This window comes from Cyprinus carpio, chromosome A2, assembly GCF_018340385.1.
Source record: "Cyprinus carpio isolate SPL01 chromosome A2, ASM1834038v1, whole genome shotgun sequence".
Classification (NCBI taxonomy): domain Eukaryota; kingdom Metazoa; phylum Chordata; class Actinopteri; order Cypriniformes; family Cyprinidae; genus Cyprinus; species Cyprinus carpio.
In genome coordinates, this window is record NC_056573.1 from 28,018,358 (window position 1) to 28,031,490 (window position 13,133).

Genomic DNA, 13,133 nt, shown 5'->3' on the forward strand with positions numbered 1-13,133 from the left:
AAACCGCTCTGAACCGGACTCCTCGGGCTGGGACTGTGTGAGATGTGATGACGTACTGCGTTGATTGCCACACTCACAGCTTCTTGTAATCGGAGGCTGGTGTTTCCTCCTACTGCGCTGATTTCCACACCGTTGTTCAGTGCGCAGTCATGATGTAACGCGCTGGATTCAGGTCATGAAACACCTCCTCAGGTCTGAAGACTTCTCAGTGGGTTCTACTGCAAGATTTTAAGTTATAAAGTGGTGACAGTCAACAACAGTAACATCTCGTTTGTTAACATTAATTAACGCACTAAACCATCAATCAGCATATTTTACAGCATTCTTTAACCTTTGTTAATGTGATTTTAAAAATGCTTGTGTGCAGTGTCAGTTTACTATTAGTTTTTGTTATTCTGAATTCATTTTTATATTTAGGATTATCAGTTTTTATTTAAATTTTAGTTAATTTTAGTAATTTTGTTGCATTTTTGCTTTTTGCAAATGTCATTTTTACTTCAGTTTTAATTATTTTATTAAGTCAAATTAATGAAAATGAAAATTAGAAATGTTTATATATATATATACATTATGTAAATAAAATGTTTGGGATCAGAACAACTTTTAATGTTTTTACAGGAGTCTCTTCTGCTCATCAAAGCTGCATTTATTTGATCAAAGATACAGGAAAAAATGTAATATTGTGAAATATTATTATGATGTAAAATAATGTTTTTCTATTTTAATATATATTAAAATCTAATTTATTTCTGTGATGTGCAGCTGTATTTTCAGCATCATTACTCCAGTCTTCAGTGTCACATGAAATCATTCTAATATGATGATTTATTATCAGTGTTGAAACTGTATTTTGAAAAGAAATTAAAACTTTTATTCAGCAAGGATGTGTTCAATTGAAAAGAAGTGATGGCAAATATTTATATTGTTAGAAAATATTTATATTTTGAATAAATGCTGTACTGTATCACAGTTTCCAAACAAATATTTGGCAGCACAACTGTTGATGATTCTAATAATAGACATGAAATATTTATTTTGACTTTAACTTGACATTTTTTAATTTTCTGGAGTAATGATGCTGAAAATACAGCTGCACATCACAGAAATAAATTATAATTTAATGTATATTGAAATGGAAAACATTATTTTATATTGTAATAACATTTTTTAAGATTAGGTTTTTTTTCTGTATTTTTGATCAAATAAATGCAGCGCTGGTGAGCAGAAGAGGCTTCTTTAAAAAACATTACAAGTCTTACTGATACCAAACTTTTGACCGGTAATGTATATTAAGTGAGCAGTCTTTCTCTCTCTCTGTCTCGCTATAAATGTATGTATGTATGTATTATGTGTATATATATAGATATATATATATATATATATATATATATATATATATATATATATATATATTATTTATATTTTTACTTTTATTTTAATTTTATTTTATTTTATTTTATTTAATTTTATTTAATATTTTTATTTAATATTTTATTTTATTTTATTTTATTTTTATTTTATTTTATTTTATTTTATTTTAATGTTTTTCTTTAACTAGAATAACCCTGGTTCATGTTCGCAATGTTTAACTCATATTAACAGATATTAAAAGTAGTAAATGTTGAGATTAAGAGTTATCGAGTTTAATACATGCTGTGGAAGTGTAGTTAGGTTCATGTTAACTAATGAGAACAAATGAAGCTGTACTGTGAAGTGTTGTCACGTTCTCTGCCGTCCATCAGCACAGGTCTGCTGTCTGTCGTCACGCATCAGTCTTACAAAGTACCAGCCCACCATTTCTGAGAATGATGTTTCCCAGACTGCTCTGCTGCTGGTCTTCACCCACTCCACTGACTGAGATCAGAGACTGAAGCCCAGCACACCAACACGTGACCTTTACATCTGAGCCGAGCGCTCTTCAGCTCTCAGATCACTCACTACACATCACGGGCGTTTATTAGTGCGAGCAGATTCATGTGCCCTCATGAAGGAGTGTGACCTCAGCGTTACTCACAGATCTCAGAGAGAGCGTCGGACTCCTGTGACGGCCAGCGGATTCTCCACGGCCTTTTAAATCTACAGGAGACGCTCCACATCAGACGCTCGCCCTGCTGCTCGTGTGGTTCGGGCGACGCTTGTGAAACCTCAGCACTGCTGCTATCTGAATCAGACTCTGGGGATGTGGGTTTATCTGGTTTGTCACGCTCTACTGATATGATCAGTCACTCTTGGGATGATGTTGCTTGGGCACTTTCCCAATCAGAATGGGTAACAGATGTGTTTCTGGATACTTAAGATCCGCCGTGGGCCCTGAGTCTCACCTGGTTGATGGCAACATTGTATCGAATTCTTCTTACAGTATTGCATCAGTGCTTTACACTATTGTAACTGTTTTTATTTTAATCGTGCGCATTTTCACAGTTTCAGTTGTGATTATGGGGGGTGTGTGATATATATATATATCATTTATGATAATATCGTAAGTGTTGTTTTAAACAATATGCAATTTGATTTTAAGAGTATATCACAAAAAACAACACCAAAACGCACCAGAGATTTCACGCATGCACTGTGAGATACTGAGCGAGCACGTTTAGAGTTCAACGCTTTCACTGCATTTTACACTACGCTGCAAATAAATGATGTCCTTCCTCAGTCTTGTTTTCCAGCACAAATATCTAAAACATCCTTGAATCAAGACACATTTACTGCAGATGCAGAATGACTGAAGATATTAAGTGTTTTTTTTTCTGAAAAAAAAAAAAAGTATCAAAATTAAGTATTTGCTTAAAACACACAGAAATATCTGTCAGTGGGGTCAGAAACATAATCTTGTTTTATCTTTGAATTCATTTTATTTTTTCTGACCCCGTAGGCAGATATTTGTTCTTGTTTTAAGCATAAACTCATTCATTTTATTCAATTTCTCAGAAAACGAGACTTCTCGTCTGACGTCATCACCACTAAATGTATGTTGATTTAAGAATGTGTAGATATTTTTGTTCGAAAACAAGAAAAAAAATAGCAAGAAAGAATCATTTTTGATGGTGATAGTGCTACTAAATGAAAGATGCGAGTCACATTAACGTCTGTCAATCATCTCATTTTGTGTCCAGGTCAGTGACTTCCTGTCGGGACGGTCCCCGCTGACCCTTGCCCTGCGTGTGGGCGATCACATGATGTTTGTGCAGCTTCAGTTGGCGGCTCAGCCGTCCGTCTCTAGGGGACCTGCGGGCCCCAACCAGACGCCTGCAGGGGCCCTCAGCAGTGACTCTCAGCAGCAGGAGCTGGATGTCACTAAGAGCCACAATGCCCCGCCCTCATCTCATGTTCACCACGCCCACAGTACGCAAAGCCCCGCCCCTGCTCTTCACTCACATCCTGGTAGCCACACCCTCCCTCCTCAAAGCCCCGCCCATGCTCCACCCTGCACTCAGGTGAGACACGTCCATAGAACTGATTCATGTTTTTATTGAACCTTAATGCAAAAATAGCTAAAACTAAATAAACCAAAAAAATATATAGAATTAAAAAATTAAAAACTAATTTAGAATATTAACAGGCTACTATAATAGTATCTCAGTGATTCTAGACTAACACTGGAGAGTCGTCTGATTGTTCTGCTGCAGTGACTGACCAGAAAGACGCAGTGCTCACTAGCACTGGTGTGTTTGAGCTGTTCTGATGTGTGTGTGTGTGTGTGTGTGTGTGTGTGTGTTTCAGGCTGAAGGCAGCACTCAGAGCCCCAGACAGAGATGCAAACCCGGCGCCGTCATCGAGAGCCTCGTCAACCACTCGCCGGGAGTTTTTCTCAGGAACCTTCTCAGGTAACACATCGCTTCATCGTGAGAATTACAGCAGTCAGAACAAGCGGCTCGTGTCGACCTCATCGCCACCTCTTCACCCCTCAGGTACTTTACACCCTAACTGTCAGGACAGCAGCGGGCGTCCTCGCAGGGACGTCAGCACCATCCTGCAGATCCTCAACGACCTCTTGAGCGCCACGCGGCATTGCCAGGGATCTCCTCCAACACTGGCGCACCTCCGCTGCCCTCCGGCCTCGCCCTGCTCACCTCCACCCTCACCTACCTCAGACCTGCAGAAGGGCAGTCGCACACACTCCTGCGCAGACCCTCTGGTGAGTGTGAGGGAGTGAGTGAGTGTGTGTATGAGCATGAGTGTGTGTGGGTGTGTGAGTGAGTGTGAGTGAGTGTGGTGTGTGAGTGAGTGTGTGTGTGAGTGAGCGTGTGTGTGTGTGTGAGCGTGAGTGAGTGAGCGTGTGAGAGAGTGTGTGTGTGTGTGTGTGTGTGTGTGTGTGTGTGTGTGTGTGTGTGTGTGTGTGTGTGTGTGTGTGTGTGTGTGTGTGTGAGCGTGTCTGTGAGTGTGTGTGTGTGTCTGTGTGTGTGTGTGTGTGTGTGTGTGTGTGAGTGAGTGAGTGTGTGAGCGTGTGTGTGAGTGAGTGTGTGAGTGTGAGTGAGTGTGAGTGAGCGTGTGTGTGAGTGAGAGAGTGTGTGTGTGTGTGTGTTTGAGCGAGTGTGTGTGAGTGTGTGTGTTTGAGCGAGGTGTGTGAGCGCGTGAGAGTGTGTGTGAGCGTGTGTGTGTGTGTGAGTGAGTGAGTGAGCGTGTGTGTGAGCGTGTGTGTGTGAGTGAGTGAGCGTGTGTGTGAGCGTGTGTGTGTGAGTGAGTGAGTGAGCGTGTGTGTGTGTGGTGTGTGTGTGAGCGTGTGTGTGTGAGCGTGTGTGAGTGTGTGGAGTGAGGGTGTGTGTGTGAGGTGAGCGTGTGTGTGAGTGAGCGCGTGTGTGTGTGTGTGTGTGTGAGCGAGCGAGCGTGTGTGTGTGTGAGCGTGTGAGTGTGTGCGAGCGTGTGTGTGTGTGAGCGTGTGTGTGCGTGTGTGTGTGTGAGCGTGTGTGTGAGTGAGTGTGAGTGAGCGTGTGAGTGAGCGTGAGCGTGTGAGTGAGTGTGTGAGCGTGTGAGTGAGTGTGTGTGTGAGCGTGTGTGAGCGTGAGTGGAGTGTGTGTGTGTGTGTGAGCGTGTGTGTGAGCGTGAGCGTGTGTGTGTGAGCGTGTGAGCGTGTGTGTGTGTGTGTGTGTGAGCGTGAGTGTGGTGTGTGTGTGTGTGTGTGTGTGTGTGTGTTGTGTGTGTGAGTGTGTGTGGGTGTGTGAGTGTGGGGTTGTGGTGTGAGTGAGCGTGTGTGTGAGTGAGCGTGTGTGTGTGTGTGTGTGAGTGAGCGTGTGTGTGTGTGAGAGTGTGTGTGTTTGAGCGTGTGTGTGTGTGTGAGTGTGTGTGAGTGTGTGTGAGTGAGCGTGTGTGTGAGTGAGCGTGTGTGTGAGTGAGCGTGTGTGTGAGTGAGCGTGTGTGTGAGTGTGAGTGAGCGTGTGTGATTGTCATTGAGCGTGTGTGTGAGCGTGTGTGTGTGAGTGAGGGAGCGTGTGTGTGAGCGTGTGTGAGTGTGTGTGTGTGTGTGTGAGCGTGTGTGTGTGTGTGTGTGCAAATGATCTGCGGTGAGAATTCACTGAGTTTGAGTCGCAGTACACACTCACATGCGCATGTGCAGGAAGAGGAAGTCATCTATTCTGACTCAGAGTCTTTTCTAACTTTACACACTTCTCATTTTGTCTGATTCATTGCTCAGTGTGTGTTTGTTCGTTTGTGTCTCGTTCTGTAACAGAGCAGATTTACTGCAAAACACACTCGCTGTATAAGCTCAGAGCCACTTTCTGAATTCTGATTGGAGGAGCCGCTGTGAATAATTACGTATTCATGCATCTGTCAACAGTTATGCTGATGAACTAGAAAAATGTTTCCTCATTGTGATCAATATTTTTAAAACTCTAAATATTAAAAAAAATCATAGTCAATAAGTCACATTTATGTCTCCAGCACAGGTGCTTCTCTGTGATGAACAGGATGATAACTGTTGTGTTCTACTGTCACTAACTGCTTTCAGACGCGCCCTCTGTTGTTGTTTCTCTTGTCTTTTCCTGTCTGAGCTCTGAATGAGACATGAGCTCTCGGAGGTCAGCCGCGGGGTCACGCCGAGCTCTGTGCTTTCAGGGGGTCATGACCCCTCACACACACACACACACACACACACACACACACACACACTCTTATCTCAACTCACGTCTTTTCCAGCACAAAGGCTGCATGAATTATTCAGCTTTGCTCAGGCACACTCGGGCCCTCAGGGGCCTCCAGGAGCCCTGCAGCACCGCGCGTCCCGTGTGTGTGTGTGTGTGTGTGTGTGTGTGTGTGCGCAGTGGAATCATGCTGATGAAGCATCAATGATTCATGGGTCAGCAGTTCTGGAAAGAACAGATCCGGACTCCTGGAGGAAGTGCAGGTTTACACGGGAATCTCTTTCTGCATAAAGCCAGTCAGGCCTGATTTTAGGATGATTGGGACACTCTCTCTCCAGTTTAATTCTCAGCACTGTTATGTGTCTGGATGTTGTGTTTTTACTCTGATCTGGATGCATTTCATGAGACTCGCTGCTCATCTGATGTTTGTTTGTTTGTTTGCTGTGAAAGTCTTCCATCAGCTCCTCTTCCTCTGGATACACAACTAGTATAGTTTTTTTTTGTTTTGCATTTAGAATTTTGTTTTTATTTGTATATAAAGCATATTTATATTTTAAATTTATATTCCATTTTGATATATAAAAAAACTAATTCTAAATATTTAAAAAAGTAATTTTTTAAATTGAGGAACACAAGAAGCAGTTCTTTGTAAAGAGGGAAATAAACACAGGAAGTGCTCGTAATACAAAGTTTCAGACAGAGGGGTAAAGGAAAGAGAAAGTAAAGGTTTATGTATTTGTTTTATATGTTTGCGTGTGTTCTGAATCCGTGTCTCTCTGTGTGTGTGTCAGGCGAGCGTCTGCGGCAGACGGAGAACAAGGCCACGCGCTGTAAGGTGGAGCAGCTGAGGCTCTTACTGCAGCAGCGGCGTCTGCGACGGAAAGCCCGGAGAGACACTCGGGGCCCGTATCACTGGCCATCTGACCGCAGCCACCGCAACAGCAGCCTGTCCAGCCACGGCTCCCTGGACCTGGACTACGAGGAGCCGGTCTGGAAGCCCGACGTGCCGTCAGACATGAACGCTGAGTTTGTCCTGGCTTGACAGCTGGATGAAAGCGTGGTGGAGGAAGAGTCTGGACACACACACGGGCATTAACGGCCGACTGTGAAACACTCAGTCCCTCAGGAGCCGCTCTACGCCGTTCACGGTCTGTTTCACTTCATGGAGGTTACGAAACGCAGGATGTAGCATTTTCACGTCAAGTGTTCAGCTCCGCTTACAGGATGTTTTGCACAGTTCATCTCTCTCTCTCTCTCTCTCTCTCTCTCTCTCGTGAGCATTAAAATATGTTTGACACGTGTTTTAGAGGACAGACGTTCAGACAGGTGGTTTATGAATCCTGGATTTGGGCGAATCTCCTGAAAACAGCTTATATTTCACCCCAAAATTAAAAGAAAAAGATTTTCATATAAAGAAAATGAAGCCTTAAATAATTATTTATATTATTTACATTTTTATATATATAATATATATATATATATATATATATATATATATATATATAAACTCTTATTTAAAACAAGTATAGGAAATATAAAAAATAAATTATTATCAATAATAAATACTCTAATAATTTTTTTTTAATTACTATACTTTTTTATTACATTTTATTTCTGAACATAATTTATTTTTTATTAACTATATTTTGTTTTAAAATAATGACTTTCTAAATTAACCAAACTAAAATTAATATTCAACTTAATTTTTTTTTTATTTTATTTTTTTATTATTCATTTTTGTTTCTGTTTTTGTTTTAATCTAGTACATCAATAAAAAATAATAAAAAACATAAATATATATAATTTTTTTTTTTGAAAATAAAATATATATAAAAAATAACTAAAAATATGTTTTTATTTCTTTATGAAAAATTTTTTTTTTCTTTCTTTCTTTTAATTTAAGGATGAAATATGACCTGGGCTTGTTTCACGAGCTTCTCTCAGACACATGTATTTAATGAATGAAGTCGTGATGCAGCGTCTTCTGTCAGACAGAAGGCAGTGTCAGAGTGTGTTTCTGTGGTTTGTACTGGAGTCAGACGGTGAATCTGAACAGACTCTTTCCATCAAACACCTCGAGGGAACGTCAGCGTCATTATGAAAGCTCAACTAAAGCAGTTGCTCGTTCGTTGTTTCTTCTGCTGGACAGCGTGTGAAGTGATCTGTTCAGTGGCCTTATTTTTATCTGTAAGGAGCAGCGATGCTGGATTCCCTGAACTCCTCTGTGAGCGTTTGCTTCCTGTTCCTGGCAGAACGTGGACTGCTGCGTCTCTGAAGATGTGTGATCGGGTCTCTGATGAGTGATTGAGGCGTCTGCTTTCACACTGGATCTTCTGAAGGAAAGCGGCTCTCACCTCTGTCTCTGTTTGTATGTTTTGCAGCACAATCCTCCTGATTAAGCGCCGGATGGCTGTCATCTCTCAGAAGCGCTTCACATTCATGTTATCGAGTTGTTTGCAGTAGTTCGTGTGTCGCGAGCCGTTTCAGAAAGAGTGTAGCATACGACTGTATTAGTTTATAAACTCTGGTTACTGTGAAACATTCTGTGCTTCGGGTTTGTGTCACGTTTCTTTCTTTCTCACGTTTGTGTGTGTGCTTGTCTCGGTGTAAACTCTAGTGTTCAAAATGATGTTTTTCAGAAGCAATACATTTGTGTGGCTTGCAATTAAGTTTTTATTTTTTTTTTAGGAAATAAATTAAGATTAAGAAAAATGTTTGCTGTTTGTGTGATTTATTTGTTTTTTTTAACCTGATTAATTTTAGAAATAGTTCTGACAAAAATGAAAATGTGCTGAAAATCTACTCCCCCTCAGTTCATCTGAGATCAGGATGAGTTTTGTTTCTTCATCAGGTTTGTAGAAATGTAGCACTGCATCAGTGTCCTCATCAATGGATGCTCTGCAGTGAATGGGGTGCCGTCAGAATGAGAGTCCAAACAGCTGATAAAAACATCACAATAATCCACAAGTAATCCACAGCACTCCAGTCCATCAGTGAACATCTGGAGAAGACAAAAGATGAAACACATCCAGCATTAAGATGTTTTTAACTCAAATACATAGAGTCTATAATCCATAATAACACTTCCTCCAGTGAAAAAGTGAATCTGCTGTTGTCTCTCACATCAAAATCCAGACACATATTTGTTTAGAGCTGTTTAAAACACTGCTTGATCTGTGCAGATTTCTCTCCTGATTCACACCAGAACACTTTTTCACTGGAGGAAGTGTTATTATGGATTATAGACTCTATGTATTTGAGTTAAAATCATCTTAATGCTGGATGTGTTTCATCTTTTGTCTTCTCCAGATGTTCACTGATGGACTGGAGTGCTGTGGATTACTTGTGGATTATTGTGATGTTTTTATCAGCTGTTTGGACTCTCATTCTGAAGGTTTCAGTTGTGTGCAGAGTCTTGGTGGATGCAAAATGGGTATTTTTATGTATTCATCCAGCAGATGCTTTTATTCAGACTGACTTACAAAAGAAGAACAAAAGCTATTAGTCACTGATGTAAGAGTTAGTTAGTCTGGTCTGGCGGCGGTGAGTCATGTGACGCTGCTGGTGTTGAGTGTGTGTTTGTCAGGTGTGTCGTCAGTCACAGGTGTGTGTGTCAGCCGTTGGCTCGATCTCAGCGGGTTCTCTCAGGGTTTGCTGGTAAAGCAGGATCTGACATCTGGAAAACACCACATACAAAAACAAAACCGTGTGTCGCGTCGAATTACTGCTCCTATAATCTCTTTAATATACTGTTACAGCTTTTGGTAATATTTTAAATTAGTTCAAGTTCTTAAAATGTAAAAGAAATTTTTATATATATATATATTGTATGTGAAAACAGAATATATATATATATATATATATATATATATATATATATATATATATATATATATATATTTTTTCACTTTTCAGTTTGAAGTTTTAGAAGTTTGTCAGGGTGTTTTTGTCGATTTTATATTTTTTAAAAAATGTTTACATAGTAATTAGTTTTGTATTAATTATTGTAATAAAATATTTAATTAGTTGTTATTATAATAATATTATTTACTGTAGTACGTCAACTTAAATGAAAATGAGGAATGTTGCATTGGAAACTATCAGAAATTAAAAACAAATAGTTTATTTCAGGTAACAGAAATTTTTGTTGTTGTTTTTATGGTTTTAGTTTTAGTTAACACATAATAACTGCTTCAAAACAGCACACGAACAATCAGATCTGGATGTAAAACTCCTGACTTTATTACAAATGGTAAGCGAACGGATGGTTTTAAATCTTTTAACATGGTTTTGTTAAATTAAACATTATGTGAGTGTTTTTATTGAACATTTATTTCATATTAGTTTCAAATGAGGAGGACTGCGGATGAAATGAAGCCGTCTCTCAAGAAGAACCTGATGTTGGATTGTGAGTTTTGAACAATTGCAAAAATGTATGTTTAACAAGTTTTCTTGCAGTAACTTGGACAGATGTGATCTGAAAAACTGACAAAACTGTTTGGAGTAGTTCGTCTTGGCTGATAGTTTTCTTTTTTCTAAATTAAACTGATTAACAATTCAATTAATTTTGATTATGATGCTTTTGTCTAAATGACATTTTTTGGATGATCTTGAGACGGTGGAGATTTCTGAGGTCAGACTATAATCACTGATGTCATGCCCTGAAGATCTCAGGGTTTTCATATGATTTTTATCCAGCTGTCGCGGCACAGACGCAGGGTGTGACTGTCACCCAGTTCTGGTGTGTTTGAGTTCATCAGAAAGAGGCGGACTGTGATGATTGTCTCGGGTCACAGATTCAGACTCATCCTGATGAACCTGAGTGCACTTGTCTTTAATGAAGCCACGAAGCGTTTGCAGTGAGAGGCGCTTCACAGTCAGTCTGTTCACCGGAAAACATCATCACGAGGTCTTCCTGGGCAAGTTAGTTAAAAAGAATAGTTCACACAAAAAATTAAAATTACTTACTTTCGTGTGTTGTGTTTTTCATGCACTGACAAAAAATAAATAAAAAATTCTAAATATTTTTGTCTTCCAGTGCAATATATATAAACATGCTTAAATCAAGATACATTTACTTGAGAAGTCTTGTTAAAAAAAAAAAAAATAAAAAAAATACAAGATTATTTTTCTGACCCCCGTTGGCAATATCATATTTTGCTTTTCCAGTAAAAGTATCTTGATTTAAGAATCTTCAGATATGTGTGCATTGCAGCACAAAAGCTGATATTTTGAGGAATTGTGCTGTTTCAGTCAGTGATTGAACTTTAAAATCCACACAAAAACACTGAATGTTGATCAGATATGAGCGATGACGCCTGTGTTGGTGTGTGTGTGAATAACAGACACACACTCATTGATTACAGTAATGAGGATGAGTGTACGGATCCATACTGACATCTGACGCGGGTTTATAAACGCTCTGCTCTCCTCTGACCCTCCACTAATCAGCAGATATTTATTCTTCAGTGATCAATAACGCTCACATCACGTCTGATATTAGTATCGATGAGCCTTTGACCTTTTTCATCAGCCTGTGATTGGCTGCTTAGCTGTTGCTATGGGTTACACACGTGTGCATGTGATCAACACACGTTATTCAGTGTCACTCTGTTTATATGGTCATCATGAGCAGGGCTATTATATTCAATATATATAATATATATAATATATCTATATATATATATATATATATATATATATATATATATTATATAGATATATATATATCTATATATATATATATATCAGGTAGTTATCAACTTTATGTATTAAAATAAAAAACTGAAATAAAAATTAAATAAAACATAAATATAGACTTGTACATAAAAACATAAACTACTAAAAAATGGAACAAATACTAAAAAATTTCATTAAAATTTTAATAAAAATATAAAAACTAAATCTAATTCAAAATATTAATGAAAAAACATGAACTGTGAAGCACATTTAACACTTCTCTCGGATGCTCAGAGGGAACACTGAATGAAAGTGCATGAATGTTTTCTTAGTTTAACTCTTTATTAATGCAACAAAAAGGGAAGAAGAAAGACCATAATAAATATTAACATTTGCAATTGTGAGAAAAGTCAGAATCTTCTAATCTAATCAGTCTGTGTTTAAATGATTCTGTCGTTTTATTAATTCATGAATTCTGGTGTTATGAACAGGGACGCTGCTGTAATCTGTAGAGATGCTGATCTGCTGAGGAAGTGAATGCCGCTGGCGTCACCAAACAGGAAATGACCGTGTGTGTCTGTGATCTCAGACAGGAAGCAGCGCAGGCCTCGCTCTTACCCAACGTCCTGTGAGCTGATAGAGAAGAGGAAGTGGGGGGGAAAGAGGAAGCAGCGTCCATGTGACGCATCACATCCTGTCTTTCTGACTGCCTGCGGGCATCACGTGAGGGGTTTTCTCTCTCACACACACACACACACACACACACACACACACACACACACACACACACTCACACACACACACACTCACGCACGTGTAAATCAGTGATGGCCTGTATAAACTGCAGAAGTGTTCATCATTTCATGTCCAAATATCCTTCAGTAATTTAAATATTTGCTCCGTCTTGAGAATTATTACAAGAAAGGTATTTTTGGACTATACACATATCTCAGCTAACGGAACGTTCTGTCAGGGTTCTCTCAAAGTTATGAACGTTATTCCAGTAACGTTAATAATAGAAAGTTTGTTCAGAGGTATCTGGTCTTTAATAATGTTCACAAAATGTTACCGTAAAAACATTATTTATACATTGAGTATGGAATGTTTTTCTAAAGCGTTTCAGTTGATCGTTCGTCTGATGTTTTTTTTCAGTTTTACGTGTTTCATTGAACATTGACAGAACATTCAAAACTAACATTCCCATAATGTTTGAAAAATTATGAAATGGAATGTTCCCTGAACATTTGAATATAACCAACAAAATAATTATTTTTATGTATTTTATTTACGTTTTACATTTTTTGAAATGTTTATTATTATTATGTTTACATATTTATTTTAAAGTATTTATTTACTTATATTTCTTTTGTTCAC

At 38.8% G+C, this 13,133-nt stretch overlaps 1 protein-coding gene and 1 long non-coding RNA gene across 2 annotated transcripts in view; both read left to right on the forward strand.

Annotated features, from left to right (window-relative positions):
• LOC109084974 (midnolin-like) overlaps positions 1 to 13,133 on the forward strand; it is a 125,987-nt gene that overhangs the window by 5,891 nt on the left and 106,963 nt on the right. The gene's annotated exons all lie outside the window — the stretch shown is intronic.
• Positions 10,268 to 12,522, forward strand: LOC122135202. Its single transcript, XR_006153412.1, has 3 exons — positions 10,268 to 10,332; positions 10,425 to 10,488; positions 12,251 to 12,522. It is a non-coding gene; the product is annotated as an uncharacterized LOC122135202 (long non-coding RNA).